At 39.9% G+C, this 18,471-nt stretch overlaps 1 long non-coding RNA gene across 1 annotated transcript; it reads left to right on the forward strand.

The window, feature by feature from the left end:
• Positions 1 to 85: 85 nt before the first annotated feature.
• LOC101179444 lies at positions 86 to 18,060 on the forward strand. Its single transcript, XR_004028809.1, has 4 exons — positions 86 to 634; positions 1,367 to 1,466; positions 1,598 to 1,684; positions 14,733 to 18,060. It is a non-coding gene; the product is annotated as an uncharacterized LOC101179444 (long non-coding RNA).
• The last annotated feature ends 411 nt before the right edge of the window (positions 18,061 to 18,471 follow it).

Here is an 18,471-nt window from a genome sequence, read left to right on the forward strand (position 1 = left end):
CCATTTTACCACCTGCTTTCTCAGACCACTCTGGAACCCACTGTCTCAGATTGGGTCCTCCAGGAAGCAGACCATGAGAGGGAGCTGGCAGGGCCAAAGGTTTACTGGGGCTAACTAACACTCAGGAAAGGGACAGGAAGGAAGCAGGGCTGGAGAGCAGGTTGAGCCCGACCTGACAGTCTTGAGCGGCCCAACAGGGAGGTGTGGAGCAAGGGTTGCCCACTAGAGGGGCCTGCATTGGGTACGGGTGGTGGGGTCCACATGGTACCTGGCACATAGCAGGCTGTGCAATCCATATTAAGTGACTGGATAAATTAATGCCCAGAAAAGGTGCCCTGGAGAATGGGTACATGCTGAACACAATAGGGAAGGGCCCAGCATCTGCCTTGGCATAGGCAGAACTGTGCTGTGCCCTGCAACATGCCACCTGAGAGCTGCTTTGATCTTGTGTGTGCATTAGACAATTGCCAGGGGCATGAAGGGGATGTGCTTCCAGGGCATTTGCTGGCAGGGCGTCTCCTGATCTCTTGGTATTGGTGTGAGCACAGCCTGGCAGGAGAGGGCAGATCTCAGTGCAAAGTATGTCAAAAAGCAGATCGAAGCCAGGCTCCCTCCTGAAAGAAGCTCCTTGAAGGTAGGTGCACACTCATGTCTTTGTTACTTGTAAGGGGGCATCTTACAGGCAAGAAGAGTTAGGTGAATGTGAAGAGGAAGGAACTGCTCACTCTGGGCAGGGGGCTGGGGGAGGCTTCGTAGAGGAGGGGGTGTTTGAGCTGGGCTTTGAAAGTCAAAAGGGTTTTGTTAGGTGGGAAATGGGGGAAGGGCAGCCCAAAAGGGTTAGGTACATTCAGGGAGCCCAGAGAAGGTTCGTGGCTGGAGCAGACCCATTCGTAGAGTGAAGTCATGGGAGAAGAGGCTGGGAAACTAGATTGGGTCCGACTCCTAAAGGACCACTGAAGGAGTGTGGGCTGCACGCTGGGTGCAGCAGGTGAGTTTCCTCACTTGTGTTTCACTGTCAGCATTTTTAAAAGGCAAACTGGTTTTCTTCCTGAGAAGAATTCATTGATTCACTCGTGGCCAGTAAGTCATCTGGGCCAGAGGTTGGTGGGGAGATGATAGGGGTGCAAGTGTCATCTTCAATCACAGCATAACTGCCCTTGCTTTCTTACCTCTCATTTAGATATTTCAATGCTTGCTCAGGTCCCCTGCGCCCTCCTTCCTTCTCCCTTTCCAGCCATACTACTTATGGGGTGACTTTCTCTTTGTAAAATGACCATTAGTCTTACCAAATTAATCCCAAAGTAGTACCATCAATTTCCCCCTAAAATACCAACAAGACCCCTGCTTGAAACTGCTTGTACATTAGGGACAGAGAAGAGTCCATGAGAATCAACATTTTCTGAGGACTCCAACTGTGTGCCGAGAGAGAGTTCCCGTGCTGCTGCCTCCTCTGTAGTAAAGCAAAGGTAACAGTCCTGCAAGGCTTTGAAGCTTACAGCGTGCTTGCCCTTAGATTCTTGTGTTGTGTTCTGGGTCAGCAGGAATGCCTCTCCAGGTCCTTTTTTCTCATCCTAATGTGACACTGAATTCTTCACAGGCTCCTAGGACCACATTATCATTCTCTTCACTCGAGATGAAGACACTGAAATTCAGAGAGGGGAAGTGATTTGCCTCAGCTTGTACTGTAAGTGATCAAGGCATGACTCAACCAGTCTTTTTGACCCTGACTATGGTGATTTGATCTCTACACCACAAGATGGTGGTGGAATGGTGGAATATGGTAACTAGAAGGCCCTTTCTAGCTCAGGACACATTTGATGCTGTGACTGTTTGGGAATTCAGTCCTGACCAATTTAAGAGGTTGTGTTTCTTAGCTGTCTCTGGCTCCTGGTTTGCCCAGTTTAATTCTGTGCCTGCCTAGCGAAACTTCTCTCTGTCTGTGGTCCAAGAAGCCTGACATTTCTGAACTAGTCCTCCTCCTGTCCACTCTATATCGACAGAATCTCATGGTACATCCTTCTGGCTCAGCCATGGAATAAAGCCAGCTCTGTTGTTTTGGTCCTTGTGTTGTGCCCCAGCTTAGGAAGAATAACTCTTCAGGCTGCCTCTCCCATGCTAAGTCCCATGCAGGTCACACATTCCCAGGTAAATTTTGCACTTTGTTTATCTGGAATTTGTCTAATTTCTTTGTCCTCGTTTCTGATTGTGTACTCTCTTCCCTTTTGTCTCATTATCTGGGCCTTATGTCTTTTCTCATGGTTTCTCTTCTGTAAGTCTCTAGAGCTGATGCAAGTACACAGTGAAGTGAATGAAGTTTAAGATAAAGCTTCAGTGTCTCTTGCTTGAACAGCCCTGGAAGGAGCCTTAGCATTATGGTCCTACAGTTGTATGGTTTGGAAAATCTACAAAAGATATTTAACCACAGTTGGTTCAGGGAATCTTTCTTTCCACTGTGCTGTCTCTATCCCTCTTGCCTGTGTGTTGGGTAGCAATGCAATGACCATGGTCATATTGAGAATTCAACTAAGGGGACATTAAGTTGGAATTCATTTAGTTTAGGATTTTTTTTTTTTTTTTGAGACGTAGTCTCGCTCTGTCGCCCAGGCTGGAGTGCAGTGGCGCAATCTCTGCTGACTGCAAGCTCCGCCTCCCGGGTTCATGCCATTCTCCTGCCTCAGCCTCTCCGAGTAGCTGGGACTACAGGTGCCCGCCACCACGCCCGGCTAATTTTTTTGTATTTTTAGTAGAGATGGGGTTTCACCGTGGTCTCGATCTCCTGACTTCGTGATCCGCCCGCCTCGGCCTCCCAAAGTGCTGGGATTACAAGTGTGAGCCACTGCGCCTGACCAGTTTAGGATATATTTTTGAGATATCTTTCAGGAGTCCACAGGCAATTCCATATATTTCCCAGTTATTGCCAGCTGTCCTTTATTGGAACAGCTTGCAGGAATACTTCTGCTTACTGTGCTGATGCATCCAGTGTTAGGACAAGAGGGGTGAGGCTGGAGGGTACGTTGTAATGTCACTGTGACTTGCAGCACTTGGCATCAGGGGTATGTTGGCAGTGGAGGAGAACCAAGATTCACAATGTACAGCACCAGAAGCTAGTCTGTAGAAAAATCTTCCAGTCATCAATCAGATGTGTGAAATTGTAGGATTCCATTTTCATTGAAAAGCAAAAGTGCTCTCTTGTCAGGAATATACCCAGCGTGCAGTGCATGCAATTGTAAATACAAGATACATTTATTTGCACATTTGGAAGAGGGTTTTGTAAAATGGCATTTTTCAGAATTCCTGTGATTGTAGGACATGGACCTACAGAAGGACTAGAAGCATTGAGCAGTATGCAGAGGAGTTTTGCTGGGCAGGCACAGAATTAAACTGGGCAAACCAGGAGCCAGAGACAGCTAAGAAACACAACCTCTTAAATTGGTCAGGACTGAATTCCCAAACAGTCACAGCATCAAATGTGTCCTGAGCTAGAAAGGGCACAGTCACAGTTCCTGTGATGAATGAAGTGATGCTTGCTTTGTGATAGAGTCATATTTGAAGAAGTGCAAATGCACTTCTTAGAAAGACCTGCTTGGAAGTTACGCTCCCTGCTGGCATCTGGAAACTTGACTCTCAGAATTTCCGTAGTCAACAGTTAACTGATAAGATGGCTTACTGTGCCCGACTGTTGATACAAACAACGTAGTTTATGCTGAATACCTGCTTTCCTTCTGGGAGTGTGGAATTTTGGTGCATGCTAGGCAGAGGACGTCTCTGTTACCAAACCCCAGTGTAAAGTGTGGGCAATGAGTCTGGGCTTCTGTGGCCAGAAACATCACACGTGCCAGTGTATATTTGTTGCCAAGAGAAGCATGTGCTCTGTGTGACCCCTCATGGAAGGGAGAAAGCATAAGGAAGTCTGTGCATGGGCTCCTCCAAACTGCCTGTGTCTTTTCTGCTTGTGATCTGGGTATATGCCCTAACTACATTGCTGTAATAAATCTTAGTTGTGATTATAACTCTATGCTGAATCCTGTGTTTCCAACTATAACAAGAAAAGCAGGGATAACATACTACAGAAGTACATGAGGCAGTTAAGTACCAAATATAAGTAGCTATTTATGTTATTTTTTTCTAAATTTTCAGATGTTTGTAACATTTGTCAGCATTTTCAAATGTGTGTTCTTTTGTTTTTTTTTCTCATTGTAAATATTTGCTTTTGTTCCCAATTTTATATTGGTAATTTTGCATTCTTATACTTAAAGAAGGCCCCAAATGTTGCAAGCTTCAAGCCCCACAAAACCTGGATCTGTCTCTGTCTTGGATCCAAGACTTGCTCCCTCATGTCGGTTTTCCTGTTGTCACTTCATATTACACAGGTGGGGAAATTAAAGCCAAGAGAGGGGAAGCTAACCTTACTTGGCAAAACTGGGACAGGATCCAGTTCTTCCAACTCCCAATTTAATGAATGCTCTTTCCCACTGTTCTGTAAGGTTTTTTGATAACTTGTCTGTAAATATTGGTCATGGTACATTGTCCACTGGGTGGCACTCAAGAGACTGAAATTCGAGTTCCTTCTCTTTGAGCAGATGGTAGTCTTGAACTAGTCCCTTTCCCTCCTGGGACAGATTTTCCCAGTTTGTAAAATAAAGGGGCTGGATTTAATGCTCTTTACAGACCTTTCTCTCTCAAATATTCCCTGACTTTTTCATTCTAGAAATGCTGGAATATCATATATTTGTAATTGAAACTAGTAATCTTGTTCTTGAGTCTTCTTCATCTCTAAAATGGACATAAAATACATACCTCTCGTGCTTGTTGTGAAGCCCCTGGCACTGTTCATGGTAGAGCAGGTGATCAAAAGTTGCTTGCATCCTTCTGTCCAATTGGGAACAAAAGCTTTCATGTATAATTCTCACTCCTCTCCCTTGGAATCAGACAATCTTATCAGAAAAACTAAAATCTTTTTTCAATCAATTTAGAAGTTTATTTTGCCAAGGCTAAGGACACGCCTGTGACACTGCCTAAGGAGGTCCTGGTGACATGCCCAAGTTGGTCAGGCCACAGTTTGGTTTTTAGGGAGATATAAGACATCAACTGATACATGTGAGATGTACGTTGGTTTGGTGTGGAAAAGCAGGACAAATGGAAGTTGGAGGACTTCCAGGTCATAGGCAGGTTCAGAAATTTTCTGACTGGTATTAATAATTGGTTGAGTTATTGTCTAAAGACCTGGAATCATTAGAAGGGAATGTCTGGTTTACGATAAGGAGTTGTGGAGACCACAGTTTTATCATGCAGATGAAACCTCCAGGTAGCAGGCTTCAGAGAGAATAGATTGTAAATGTTTCTTATTAGACTTAAAGAGTCTATTCTATCAGTCTTAAGGTCTGTGTTCATGTTGATGGTAATGAGGCATGTCCGACTCCCCCTTCCTCATCATGTCCTGAACTAGTTTTTCAGGTTAACTTTGGAATGCCCTTGGCCAAGAGGAGGGGTCCATTCAGATGGTTGGGGAGCTTAGAATTTTATTTTTGGTTTACATTGTTTCCTTCTGGCCAGGATTTGCCAGAGGCAACATCAATGGCCACACTTTTATTTTGTCCCATAGCATTGTGGAGGTGGTTTGGCTGCCTGCCCCAGGTCCATCCTGTCCCTTGGTAGGACCTCTATGGCCAAGAGAGTTACAGCCAAAAGACTTATAGACAGTTTAAATGTTCTAGGCCAGACAGGAATGGACGTGGACAGGCATTTGTTACTCCTTAACAATTTTTTTTTTTTTTTTGAGACGGTGTCTCACTCTTTCACTCAGGCTGGAGTGCAGTGGCGCTATCTCAGCTCACAGCAAGCTCCGCCTCCCAGGTTCACACCATTCTCCTGCCTCAGCCTCTCCGAGTAGCTGGGACTACAGGTGCCCGCCACCACGCCGGGCTAATTTTTTGTATTTTTAGTAGAGACGGGGTTTCACCGTGGTCTCGATCTCCTGACTTTGTGATCCGCCCGCCTCGGCCTCCCAAAGTGCTGGGATTACAAGCATGAGCCACCGTGCCTGGCCTACTCCTTAACAATTTTTAAGTAATGTAAAAGCCAACAAACGGAAAGTAAAAGGCGAGGTTACAAAATTGGCTTATCTATCTTTAAATTCTATGCATTGAGCTACTGTAATCTTGGTTTTAGTTACAGACTTATAGCAATTGGCTATATAAGCAAACCTAAATTTTAAAAAGAAAAGAAAATGAAGCATACATTTAAAAGTTTTTAAACTTTTTTTTTTTTGAAACAGGGTTTCACTTTGTCACTCAGGCTGGAGTGCAGTGATGTGATCATAGCTTTCTGCAGCCTTGATCTCCTGGGCTCAAGTGATCCTCCTACCTCCACCTCCTTAGTAGCTAGGACCACAGGCATGCACCAGCACACCCAGCAAATTAAAAAAAAATTTTTTTAAAGATGAGGTCTCACTATGTTGCCCAGGCTGGTCTGAAATTCCTGGCCTCAAGCAATCCTCTTGCCTCAACCTCCCAAAGTGCTGAGATTACAGGCATGAGCTACCATGCCTGGCCTAAAACATTTTTAATGGAAGTATAATTTGCAAACAGAAAACATGCCCAAATATTAAGTGAATGCACTGATGAACATTCACAACTTAACAAGATAGCCAGCACTTAAATCACAAAATAGAACACCGCTAGGACCTCGTTGTAATACCCTCCAAGTCACTACTTCTGCCCAAAGGTAATCGGTATTTTGCAACATTTTTTATTACTTTATATTAATGGGATCATACACTATGTAATCTTATTACTGTCTGGATTTTTATATTAAATATTGCTTGTGAGATTCATCCATGTTGTCACGTGAGCAATACTTTATTCTCATTGCCATATACTATTCCATTTTTATCAGTATACCATGATTTATTTACCCATTCTGCTATTTGTACATACTGGAATTGTTCCCAGGTTTTTGTAATACAAACAAAGCTGCTATGAACATGCTTGGATTTACTTTCTTTGGTGAATATGTATTACTGTTATGTATATGTCTAGAGGTAAAATTGATGATTTATGGGGTATGCATATGTTTAATTTTAGCAGATATTGAAAAACAGATTTCTAAAGCGGCTGTAGCGATTTACATTACCACCAGCAATGTGTGAGTTCCATTTGCTCTCCATCCTTGACAGCACATGTTGTCACTTAGGTGGGTATGCAGGGGGATCCTTTTTTGGCATGTTTACTTATTTTTTTACACAGTGCAAACTGGTGTGGTGTACCGTTTTATGGCTTTTGCCTAATGCCATCACTACAGTTAAGTTACCAAACGATTCCATCACCTCAGAAATTGCTTTGTACCGCCTCTTGGCATTCAACCCCTTCTCCGTTCTCAACCCTGGCAGCCACTGATCTAATTTCCATTCCCATAGTTTTCCAGATTATCAAAGAAACAGAATGATACGGTTGTAACCTTTTGGATGTAGCTTCTTTCAGGTAGCAAAATGCTTTTGAGATTTAACTATGTTGTTGTGTTTTCAGTAGTTCATTCCTTTCTGTGTGTGTGATAGTCTCGCTCTCTTGCCCAGGCTGGAGTGCAGTGGTGCAATCTCAGCCCACTGCAACCCCTGCCTCCCACGTTCAAGGGATTTTCATGCCTCAACCTCCCAAGTAGCTGGAACTACAGGCGTGCACCACTGCGCCTGGCTAATTTTTATATTTTTAGTAGAGAGAAGATTTCACCATGTTGACCAGGCTGGTCTCGAACTCCTGGCCTCAAGTGATCCACCTGCCTCTGCCTCCCAAAGTGCTGGGATGACAGGCGTAAGCTGCTGCACCCAGTCCAGGAGTTCATTGCTTTTTATTGCTGGGTCATATTCCATTGTATAGATGTATCACATTTTGTTTATGAGTCCTATAGTTGAGGGATATTTGGTTTGTTTCCATTTTTTCTCTATTATGGATACATTGTTACAAACATTTGTGTACAGGGTTTGTGTGAACATAGTTTTTATTTCTTTTGAGTAAATAGGAGTGGGATTGCTGGGTTACTTGGTAAATTGCTGGGTTATAGTTCTTTTTGAGAACTTCTCAAACTTTTTGCAGAGTGGCTGTACCATTTTGCATTCCCACTAGCAGGGCTTGAGAGTTCCAGTTGTTCCACATTCTTGCCAGCACCTGGTACTGCTAGTTTTTCTGTGTATGTTTTTGTTTTGTTTTGCCACTCTTAAGGTGTATAGTGGTATCTCTTTCTGGTTATAATTTGCATTTCTCTAATGATTATTAATGTTGAACGTCTTTTAACATGCTTATTTGCCATCCATCTAACTTCTATGGTAAATTTTCTGTTTATATTCTCGTCCATTCAAAATATTGGGTTGCTTGTTTTCTTATGGTTAATTTTAAAAGCTTTATTTGGAAATAATTATAGATTTAAAGGAAGTTGCAAAGAATTGTATTCCCTTCACTCACCCTTCCCCAATGTTAACATCTTGCCTAACTATGGTACAATATTAATATCAGAAAATTGACATTGGTACAATCCACAGAGGTTATTCAGATTTTACCAGTTATACATATACTTGTGTGTGTGTGTTTCTATGCAATTTTATCACATGTATAGTTTTGTGTAGCTTCCACAACAATCAACATACAGAACTGTGCCATCACCACAACGTTCCTCTCATATTACCTCTCCACAGCCTCACCCACTTCCTACTCTACATCCCTTACCCTTATCAACCACTATTTGGTTTATCATCTGTATAATATTGTTATTCCAAGGATATTATATACATGGAAGCATACTATATAGTATGTTTCCTTTTCATATTTGCTTTTTTTCCCACTCAGCATAATTCCTGGAGGTTCCTTCAAGTTGTGACATGTATCAATAGTTCATTCCTTTTTATTGCTGGATGGTATTTCATAGTATGGATGTACTATAATTTAAGCATTGTCAATTTTGGTAGTTTCCACTTTGAGCTATTCCAAATAAAGTTTCTGTGAACATTCATATACAAGTTTCTACATTAACATAAGTTTTCATTTCTCTGGGGTGAATGCCCAAGAGTGCCATTGCTGGATCATTTGGTAAATCTATTTTTTTTTTTTGAGATGGAGTCTTGTTCTGTCACCAGGCTGGAGTGCTGTGGTGTGTTCTCGGCTCACTGCAACCTCCAACTCCCTGGTTCAAGCGATTCTCTTGCCTCAGCCTCCTGAGTAGCTGGGATTACACGCATGTGCCACCATGCCCAGCTAATTTTTGTATTTTTAGTAGTGACAGGCTTTCACCATGTTGGCCAGGATGGTCTTGAATTCCTGACCTAATAATCTGCCTGCCTCGGCCTCCTAAAGTGCTGGGATTACAGGCGTGAGCCACCGTGCCTGGCCAATCCATTTTTAGTGTTTAAAGAAACTGCAAACCACCATGGCACATGTATACCTATGTAACTAACCTGCACATTCTGCACATGTACCCCAGAACTTAAAGTATAATAAATAATAATACTAATAATTTTTTTAAAAAAAGAAACTGCCAAACTATTTTCCAGAGTGATTGTGCAATTTTACATTTTGACCAGCGATGTCAGTGATCCATTTGCTCCACATCTTCATTAGCATTTGGTGTTGTCACAGTGTTTTATTTTAGCCACTTTGATAGGTTTCTAGCAATATCTCATTGTGGTTTTAATTTGCATTTTCTTGAGGGCTAATGATATTGAACATCTTTTCATGTGCTTATTTGGCATCTGTGTATCCTTTTCAGTTAAATGTCTTGCCTCTTTTCTAATTGGATTTTTTTTCAATGTTGAGTTTTGAGAGTTCTTTATATATTCCAGATATAAGTCCTTTGTGGGATATATAATTTGCAATTTTTTCTCTCAGTCTGTAATTTGTCTTTTTTCGTGTCCTTGAAAGAGTTTTTCACAGAGCAAAGCTTTTAAATTTGATGAGGTATAATTTTCAATTTTTACTTTTATGGGTCATGCTTTTGATGCCAAGTGTAAGAACTCTTCACCTAATCTTATGTCTGAAGATTTTCTGTTGTGTTTTTTTGAAAAGTTTTACATTTTTACATTTCACACTATGTTCCATTTTGAGTTAGTTTGAGGTTTAAGTCAAGGTTCATTTTTCTTTTTTTTTCTTTTTCCCTCTCATGTATGTCCAGTGGCTTCAACACCACTTGTTGAGAAAGCTCTGCCTCTTCCTTTGAATTGGTTTTGCACCTTTGTCAAAAATCAATTGGGCATCTTTATGTGGATCTATTTCTGTCTCTGATACTCTTTTGCTTTTCTTTTTAAGAGTCAGAGTCTCACTCCATGCCCAGGCTGGAGTGCAGTGATGCAATCATGGCTCACTCCTGGGCTTAAACAATTCTCCTGCCTCAGCCTTCTGAGTAGCTGGGACTACAGGTGTGTGCCACCATATGCAGCTTTTTTATTATTATTATTTTTTGTAGAGACAGAGTCTCACTCTGTTGCCCAGGCTAGTCTCAAACTCCTGGCCTCAAGTGATCCTTCCACCTTGGCCTCCCAAAGTATATGTTTGCTATTCTGTTCTATTGTTCTATATGTCTATACCTCCTTCAGTACCATACTGTGTGGATCATTATTACTGTTGAATTTTGAGGGTTGTTTTTTTTATTCTGGATACAAGTCCTTCTTCAGATTTATGATTTCCAAATATTCTTTTCCAGTCTGTGGTTAGTCTTTTTATTCTCTTAAGAGTGCTCTTTACAAATATCTTTTATTAATTTCCAATATCACCTGATAACATACTTTTTTTTTTTTTTTTTTTTTTTAGACACAGTCTCACTCTGTCACCCAGGCTGGAGTGCAGTGATGCGATCTTGGCTCACTGCAACCTCTGTCTCCCAGGTTCAAGCGATTCTCATGCCTCGGCCTCCCAAGTAGCTGGAATCACAGGCATGCACCAGCATGCCCAGCTAATTTTTGTATTTTTAGTGGAGACAGGGTTTCTCCGTGTTGACCAGGCTGGTCTCGAACTCCTGGCCTCAAGCAGTCTGCCTGCCTTGGCCTTCCAAAGTGCTGGGATTACAGACGTGAGCCACCACGCCCAGCTCCTGAGAATATACTTTTAATGATTTCAATTCTTTTAAATTTGTTGAGTTTTTTTTTATGGCCCACAGTATGGTTGATGTCTATGAACATTCCATGTGCTGCTGAAAAACATGCATTGGATGTAGTTTTAAAAATACGTATCAGTTAAGTCAAGGTGAATAGTAGTGCTGTTTAAGTAATTTATGTCATCACTAATTTTCTGCCTACATTTTCTTTCAGTTACTAAGAGAGAAGTGTTAAAGTTTCCCATTATAATTGTGTATTTGTCATTTTATTTTTTCAGTAGTGTCACAGTTTGTCTAATATATTTTTAAGCTCTGTTAAGTGCATGCACATTTATAATTTTTATATCTAATTGGAGAATTGACCTCTTTATTATTGTGTAATATCTCAATTTCTGACAATATTCTTTGTTCTGAAGTTTACTTTGTCTGATATTACTATAGCTACTTCTGCACAATATTTTACTTCTAGTAATATTTTAGATCAGATAATTTATTTCTTTTTAGCACTCTTGATTTGTTTGTGAAGATTTATGTTTCCATTTAATATATTCCTTTGGTATAAAAAAACCTCTTCAAGATTTCTTGTAGTGTAGGAATACTGGCCAGGATTTCCATCATTATTTTTGTTTTCCTGAGAAAGTCCTTATTTCTCCCTCATTTTAAAAATCAGCCTTATGGTGATAAAATTTACATACCATAAATGCACCCTTTTAAGTGTACAATTCAGTAACTTTTAGTGAATTTACAGTTATGTAACCACTAACATGATCTACTCTTAAAACATTGCCATCACCTCTGAAGATCCTTCATGCCAATTTGTAGTTAGTCACCTTCCTATCCCCAACCCTGGCAACCACTAATTTACTTTTTGTTATTGTAGATTTCCTGTCTTTGGAATTTCCTATAAATAGAATCATACAATATCTAGTCTTTTATATCTGCCTTCTTTCACTTAGCATAATGTTTTTGAGGCTCATCAATGTTGTAGCATATATCAGTATTTTGTTCTTTTGTTTTGCTGGCTAGTATTTCATTGTATGGATGTATCATATTTTATCTGTTTAATAGTTGATAAACATTTGGATTGTTTTCACTTTTTGGCTATTGTGAATAATTCAGTCATGAGCATACTTACAAGTCTTTGTGTGGACATAGGTTTTCATTTTATTTATTGCCTAGGTGTTGAATTGCAGGTTCACATGATAAACTTATATTTAGCATTTGAAAGAATTAATGGCTAAACTGTTTTCCAGAGTGGCTCCATCAGTTAATATTCACACCAGCAATGTCATCTTTATTTTTTATTTTATTATTATTATTATTTCAATTGTTTTTTGGGGAACAGGTGGTATTTGGTTACATGGAAAAGTTCTTTCATGGTGATTTCTGAGATTTTGGTGCACCCATCATAGGAGCAGTGTACATTGTACCCAATGTGTAGTCTTTTATCCCTCACCCCCCTCCCACCCTTACCCATGAGTCCTGAGTCCATTATATCATTCTTATGCCTTTGTGTCCTCATAGCTTAGCTCCCACTTATAAGTGAGAACATAAAATGTTTGGTTTTTCATTCCTGAGTTACTCACTTAGAATAATGGTCTCCAACTCCATGCAGGTTGCTGCAAATGCCATTATTTCATTCCTTTTCATGGCCAAATCGTATTCCATGGTATATGCGGGATATATATATATACACATATACATATATATGTATATATACGTATATATACATGTATATATATGTATATATATGTATATGTGTATATATATATATCTCACATTTTCTTTATTCACTCGTTAGTTGATGGGCATTTAGGCTGGTTCCATATTTTTGCAATTGCAAATTGTGCTGCTATGAACATGCATGTACAAGTGTCTTTTTCATATAATGACTTCTTTACCTCTGGGTAGATACTCAGTAGTGGGATTGCTGGATCAAATGGTAGATCTACTTTTAGTGCTTTAAGGAGTCTCCATACTGTTTTCTGTAGTAGTTATAGTAGTTTAAATTCCCACCAGCAGTGTAAAAGTGTTCCCTTTTCACCACATCCACACCAACATCTATTATTTTTTAATTTTTAAATTATGGCCATTCTTGCAGGAATTGTGTGTGGTTTTGCCTGGCTTATGATCTGGGAAATTTGCAGCTCCTGTTAGTATGTCTAGTTAGTGGCTTGGTTTAATCTAGACCTCCTTCTCTAAACACGTAGAAATTCCTAGGGAAAATGAAGTGTTGTTCTGTCACTCCAAGGTTTCTTTGGGGTCTTTTAAGGGATAGTTCCTCTTCTGAAAGCTCAAAGTCACCTGTGATTCTGGGTAAAAGCAGGAGTAGGTTAACCTAAGCAGTTGCTCAATAGGTTCATGCCTGTAATCCCAGCACTTTGGGAGGCCAAGGCTGGCTGATCACTTGAGGTCAGGAGTTCGAGACCAGCCTGGCCAACATGATGAAACCCCCATCTCTACTAAAAATATAAAAATTAGCCGGGTGTGGTGGCAGGTGCTTGTAATCCCAGCTACTCGGGAGGCTGAGGCAGGAGAATCGCTTGAACTCGGGAGGTGGAGGTTACAGTGAGCCAAGATCGAGCCACTGCACTCCAGCCTGGGCAACAGAGTGAGACTCTGTCTCAAAAAAAAAAAAAAAAAAGCACAGAGGACTGTTCAATACTTTTACATTAGCTAAGAACTAATTTATGCCAACTTCTTTTTTATATGCAAAAGATAGTCATAGGATCTTAATAAGTTGTGTAATCATGTTATTTGAGATTGTATACTATATGTAGCTTATGTCACATTGGTTATTTTCACGTAAGGATACCTTAACATTAGGCCTACAGAAAATTAATATAATACCTTTGTTCTCTGCAAAAGGCTACAACAAGTGATCTCTGGAGGTGTTTTCTGACTCTCAAATCTCTAACTCTTGGATTCTGCCTCATGCAGAAAGGTTTGGGTTACCAAAGCAAAGTACCATAAACTGGATGACTTGAAAACAACAGAAATTTATTTCTCATAGTTCTGGAGGCTGGAAGTCTTAGATCTGGGTGCTAATATGAGTTCTGGTGAGGACCTTCTTTGGGGTTGCAGATGGCCATCTTCTTACTGTGTTCTCACACAGAAGAAAGAGAGTGAGCTAGCTCTCTGGCCTCTTCTTATAAGGGTACTTATCTCATTTATGATGGTCCCACCCTCATGATCTAATCACCTTCCAAAGGACTCATTTCCTACTACCATCACCTTAGGAGTCAGGATTTAAACATATAAATTTTGCAGGGACACATTCAATCCATAACAGATTCTTTCCTGTTATTATTTTAGAATGACATGGACTCTTTCCCAGTCCATTTGGGTTAGGATTCTTATCCAGCCTGGAGGCAGAGCAGTACCCTGTATGGCCTATCACATTCCCTTTGGCCTGGGTCTCTGGTTACTTGTAGAACTCTTATTTATAATTATTGTCTAATGCTGGGATTCTCCAGAGTGCTGCTTGGAGAAATTTAGCCTCTTAGAGACAGTTGCAATAAAAGAATTCTATCAAAAAGAATTCACTGAATTGTGATCACAAACAAAATAACTTTGTGGGGATAAAATGTACTCCAACAAGGGAGGCTTATGTTTGTTTTTCAGCCTCTCCTCCCAGTGCTGCACTTCTAATCTCTCTGCAGAAAGAAACATTTCAACAGAGAACCCAGTGGAAATTATGACATGTTATCTTCTCAGAGTCCTGAACTCCCATCCCTACCTCAGAAGAGATTCCTCTGTTCACAGAAGCTAAAGGCAGTTCCTTCCCAATGGCAACTATGTTTGGATGTTGGATCTACGCTTTCTCAAGCACTATGATCTTCAAATGTAAGTTTAGTAACATAAATAGCTTTTTGCAGCCTGAAAGAATTTTATGTCTCTGTGTTATCAGGTAATGTTACAGTATCTCATATTTTGCTGGTAACATTTAGAATGTTAATCTCATAAGGAGATTTTAGAGTTGTAGTTAAATTTCTTTATCTGGGTTAGATGGGAATCCTTTATCCTGGGGAAAGCAAAGTTCTTTCTATAAGCCTGGATTCTCATAATATACAGACTGAGAAACTTGGGAAAGAGTAGGAGCATCATTAGTTTCATTTTATAGGTGGGAATAACAAAGCATGGAGAGACAAACATATTTGCCAAAATAGTTATTCTCAACTCCTTGTTTTGGGAATTCTAGAGTGTTTCATAGGATTTCAAAGTACCTCACAAAATTGTTCTGAATTTCTCAAAGCCAAATTCATTTTAATTAACTTTAATTTTTTTTGAAAAGTTACAGCATTCTTGGGGGTAGGATAGGTACATTTTATAAAAACAATACAAACAATTATTTTGCTTAGAACCAGTGAAATGTCAAAACTCCAAAAATGTTTGGGAAGCACTGGATTAGTCAGTAGTATAACAAGCAATAGAACAACTCAGATCAGGTGCAGAGAGGTATAAACTCTTGTCTCATCCTCCATGGATCTGTATTTTCAAAGGCAGAGTCTTGTGTGACCGCATGTCTCAGGATATGTCTCTTCTGGACAGGGTTTTTACAGTACTTGAGAATGATCCTAACAACCTTTTGGGGTGACTCAATTTTTTTCACTGCTAGAGAGGTAAAACAAATATTGATACAGTTGAACAGTGAGAAATTGAGTTTGGCTGGAGCACAGGCTCATAATGGTAGAATTATGAGCCTGTTCTAGGCTGTGTGGGTTTGGCCAAATTGGGTCAAGTGAAAACAGAAAGATCAGTTAGAAACTCGCAACAGTTTCGATAAAAGATGTTATGGCGGTTGTCCAACTTTATTCTGAACTCTCTTATTGTACTAGTGTTTAAAAGCAGATAAGCTGTTACCTCTTGAATTCCACAGGCTGTCTAGTTATACTGGTCAGGATCTCTTCCAGCTCAATTTTTTAAAAAATCCTTTGTCTTGACTTCCAAAGGCACCTGTTAAGAGTGGACTTCTCAAGCTGTGTAAAGTGCTTTTGGCATAATCAAGTCTATGTTGTTCCATGAAGCTCTAAGTCCAGAGTAACTGTCTTTAGTTGATCATATTGAAAGCAAGAACATCATTTCAAACAAACTAAGTCTGAGATATTTAACCCATATGTGCTTTCAGACCTGGTATGTATGAGCTTTAGCAATGAAGCCTTATTCCATTTTGATGTTATAAAAAATGGAGGGATTTCCCTGCACTCAGTTTCACACCCACTATTTGACTTATATTTGAAGGGGGAAAGATAAGGGCTGTGTTCTTTTGATCTGAATTTTTCTGTTCTTAAATTTTTTTTTCTAAGAACACTAGTTAGTACCTGGAGACATTCCGACATATTTAAAGAATTAATTTGCTTTAATGAAAAAAGTTGTTTCTTTAAACATTTAAATAATTACTTTTTCTTCAGTGAAAAATTAGTTTGCTTTAATGAAAAAAAGGTTTTTTTCATAACTTTCATTACATGAACCTTTAGCAAAGGAGATTTCTCCCATTATATACTTCTTATGATCAACAAATTCCATCATCTCCCCACTAAGAGAAAGTACTCCAAGATGATAGAATGATTTTAAAGTTGTGGGACTACAACAGCATCCACAGGAACCTTGAGTAAGTACCATGAACCCTGACCCTCAGCGTTAATTTGTAAGCCTTTGGCAGCGAGATGGAATGTCTTCCTTCAGTTTGAAACAAAGGAAACCTATTGCATCACAGGTAAATTTGTATATTGATGCTATATTGACTTTGTAGCTGCCATGCCTTCATATAGACACCTCATCCAGCCCCCACTGTTGCACTTATTGTGATGGTTTGTGTATCTTTATTTCAAAGAAGATCTGTTTGAACAGTGTTTAATTTGTTCTTTGACCTGCTTTCATCACTGCCCATGCCTACCGTGGTGGTATTCTCATCCACGAGAGTACCACATCCATGCCACTAGGTGGCATTCTCATCCATGAGACTACTGCACCCGTGCACGCGTCAAGAAGTAGCCAAGCCATGGGCTGGGTTGTGCTTTTCCTGAGAGGATGAAAGGCTTCATGGATACATGCTAGTATCCATGTTCCTCTATTCCCAAGTCAGGCACCAAGATGATGTTTCATACCTGCCTGCCTTTCAAAGTCTCATAAATGTTCATTGAATATCCACTCTATGCAAGGCACTAGGGTAGTCACAGAGGCAAGCTTTGAGCTAAACTACAGGCCCTGCCCTCCAGGAGCTCCCGGTCTCATGGCAGGGTGCAGAAGCCAGAATAGAGGGCCATGGCATGGGAGAGAACTCTGCCGACTGGGAGCTCTGAAGGGTTAGGGGTCCATGAGCCTGATTTATGGGGCTGTTGCCATAGGATTAGGGGCTCCCTGGCATACAGTGAATGGAGAGACTAGCATCGCTGTGTTATTTCACTGAGAAGGCACCAGTGTTCAGCCTCTTGAGACCAGGGGAGGAAAGCAGTGGCCATGAATGTTCCCCCCCATCCCGGGGACTGACTGGGCTCCTCCCACAGTCTCAGACGCAGAGGGGGAAGTGTACTGACACTGCCCCAACACCAGTGAGTGGAAATATTTATAGGTCTCTCATTTGGTTTTAATTTTTATTTTTTTATTTTTCAAAAATTAAAAAAAAAGAAAATCACACTCACAAAATTAACCATTACCCACATTCCTACCAACAAGAAGTAACCATTCTTAACCTTGTAATATGTTGGTTTCCAGATGTATGTTTATGCTTTAAAAAATTATGCAGACAACGTATTAGCACATTGCCCCTTTTCTCATTTGTTTTAATCCATGTTCTTCCCATTTATACAGGAGCAATTCTTGCATTCAGTTATGGGATACTATAAATGCCTAGTATAATGGCAGCAGAGAGGATTACTATGGTTGTATACCTTTTCTCGCTCCTTGCTCCTCAAATGCCTAGAGTTTAAAATCTATTGTGGAAAGTTTGTAAAATGCAGAACGGTGAAAATAAACAAATTACCAGTGGTTCTTTGGCTTCGGGAGAACTGTAATTGATGTTCATTTTGGTATATTTCCCTCCAGTATTTTTTCCATATTGTTTTATTTTTAAAAATTATACCCTTTATATAGATACATATATATACATACTAACTACTCACAAAATTAAAAATTTAAAAAATTAAAAATGTATAAAATAAAAAAAAATTAGCCTCATTTTGTATTTACTATTTTATAATCTGCCTTTTTGCTTAATTTTCTTTGTCATTATATGTTCTTCTACCTCATGATTTTTAATAGCTGCCTAGTATTCCATTGTATAGCCATAGTTATTTCATACTTCATAATTGCTATTGCTAGACATTTAGTTGGTTTCCTTTTTTTGCTTTTATAATAATGTGTGTTCCTATACATAAATCTTGTAAAAGTTTGATTTTAAAG

Source organism: Nomascus leucogenys, chromosome X, assembly GCF_006542625.1.
Source record: "Nomascus leucogenys isolate Asia chromosome X, Asia_NLE_v1, whole genome shotgun sequence".
NCBI lineage: Eukaryota > Metazoa > Chordata > Mammalia > Primates > Hylobatidae > Nomascus > Nomascus leucogenys.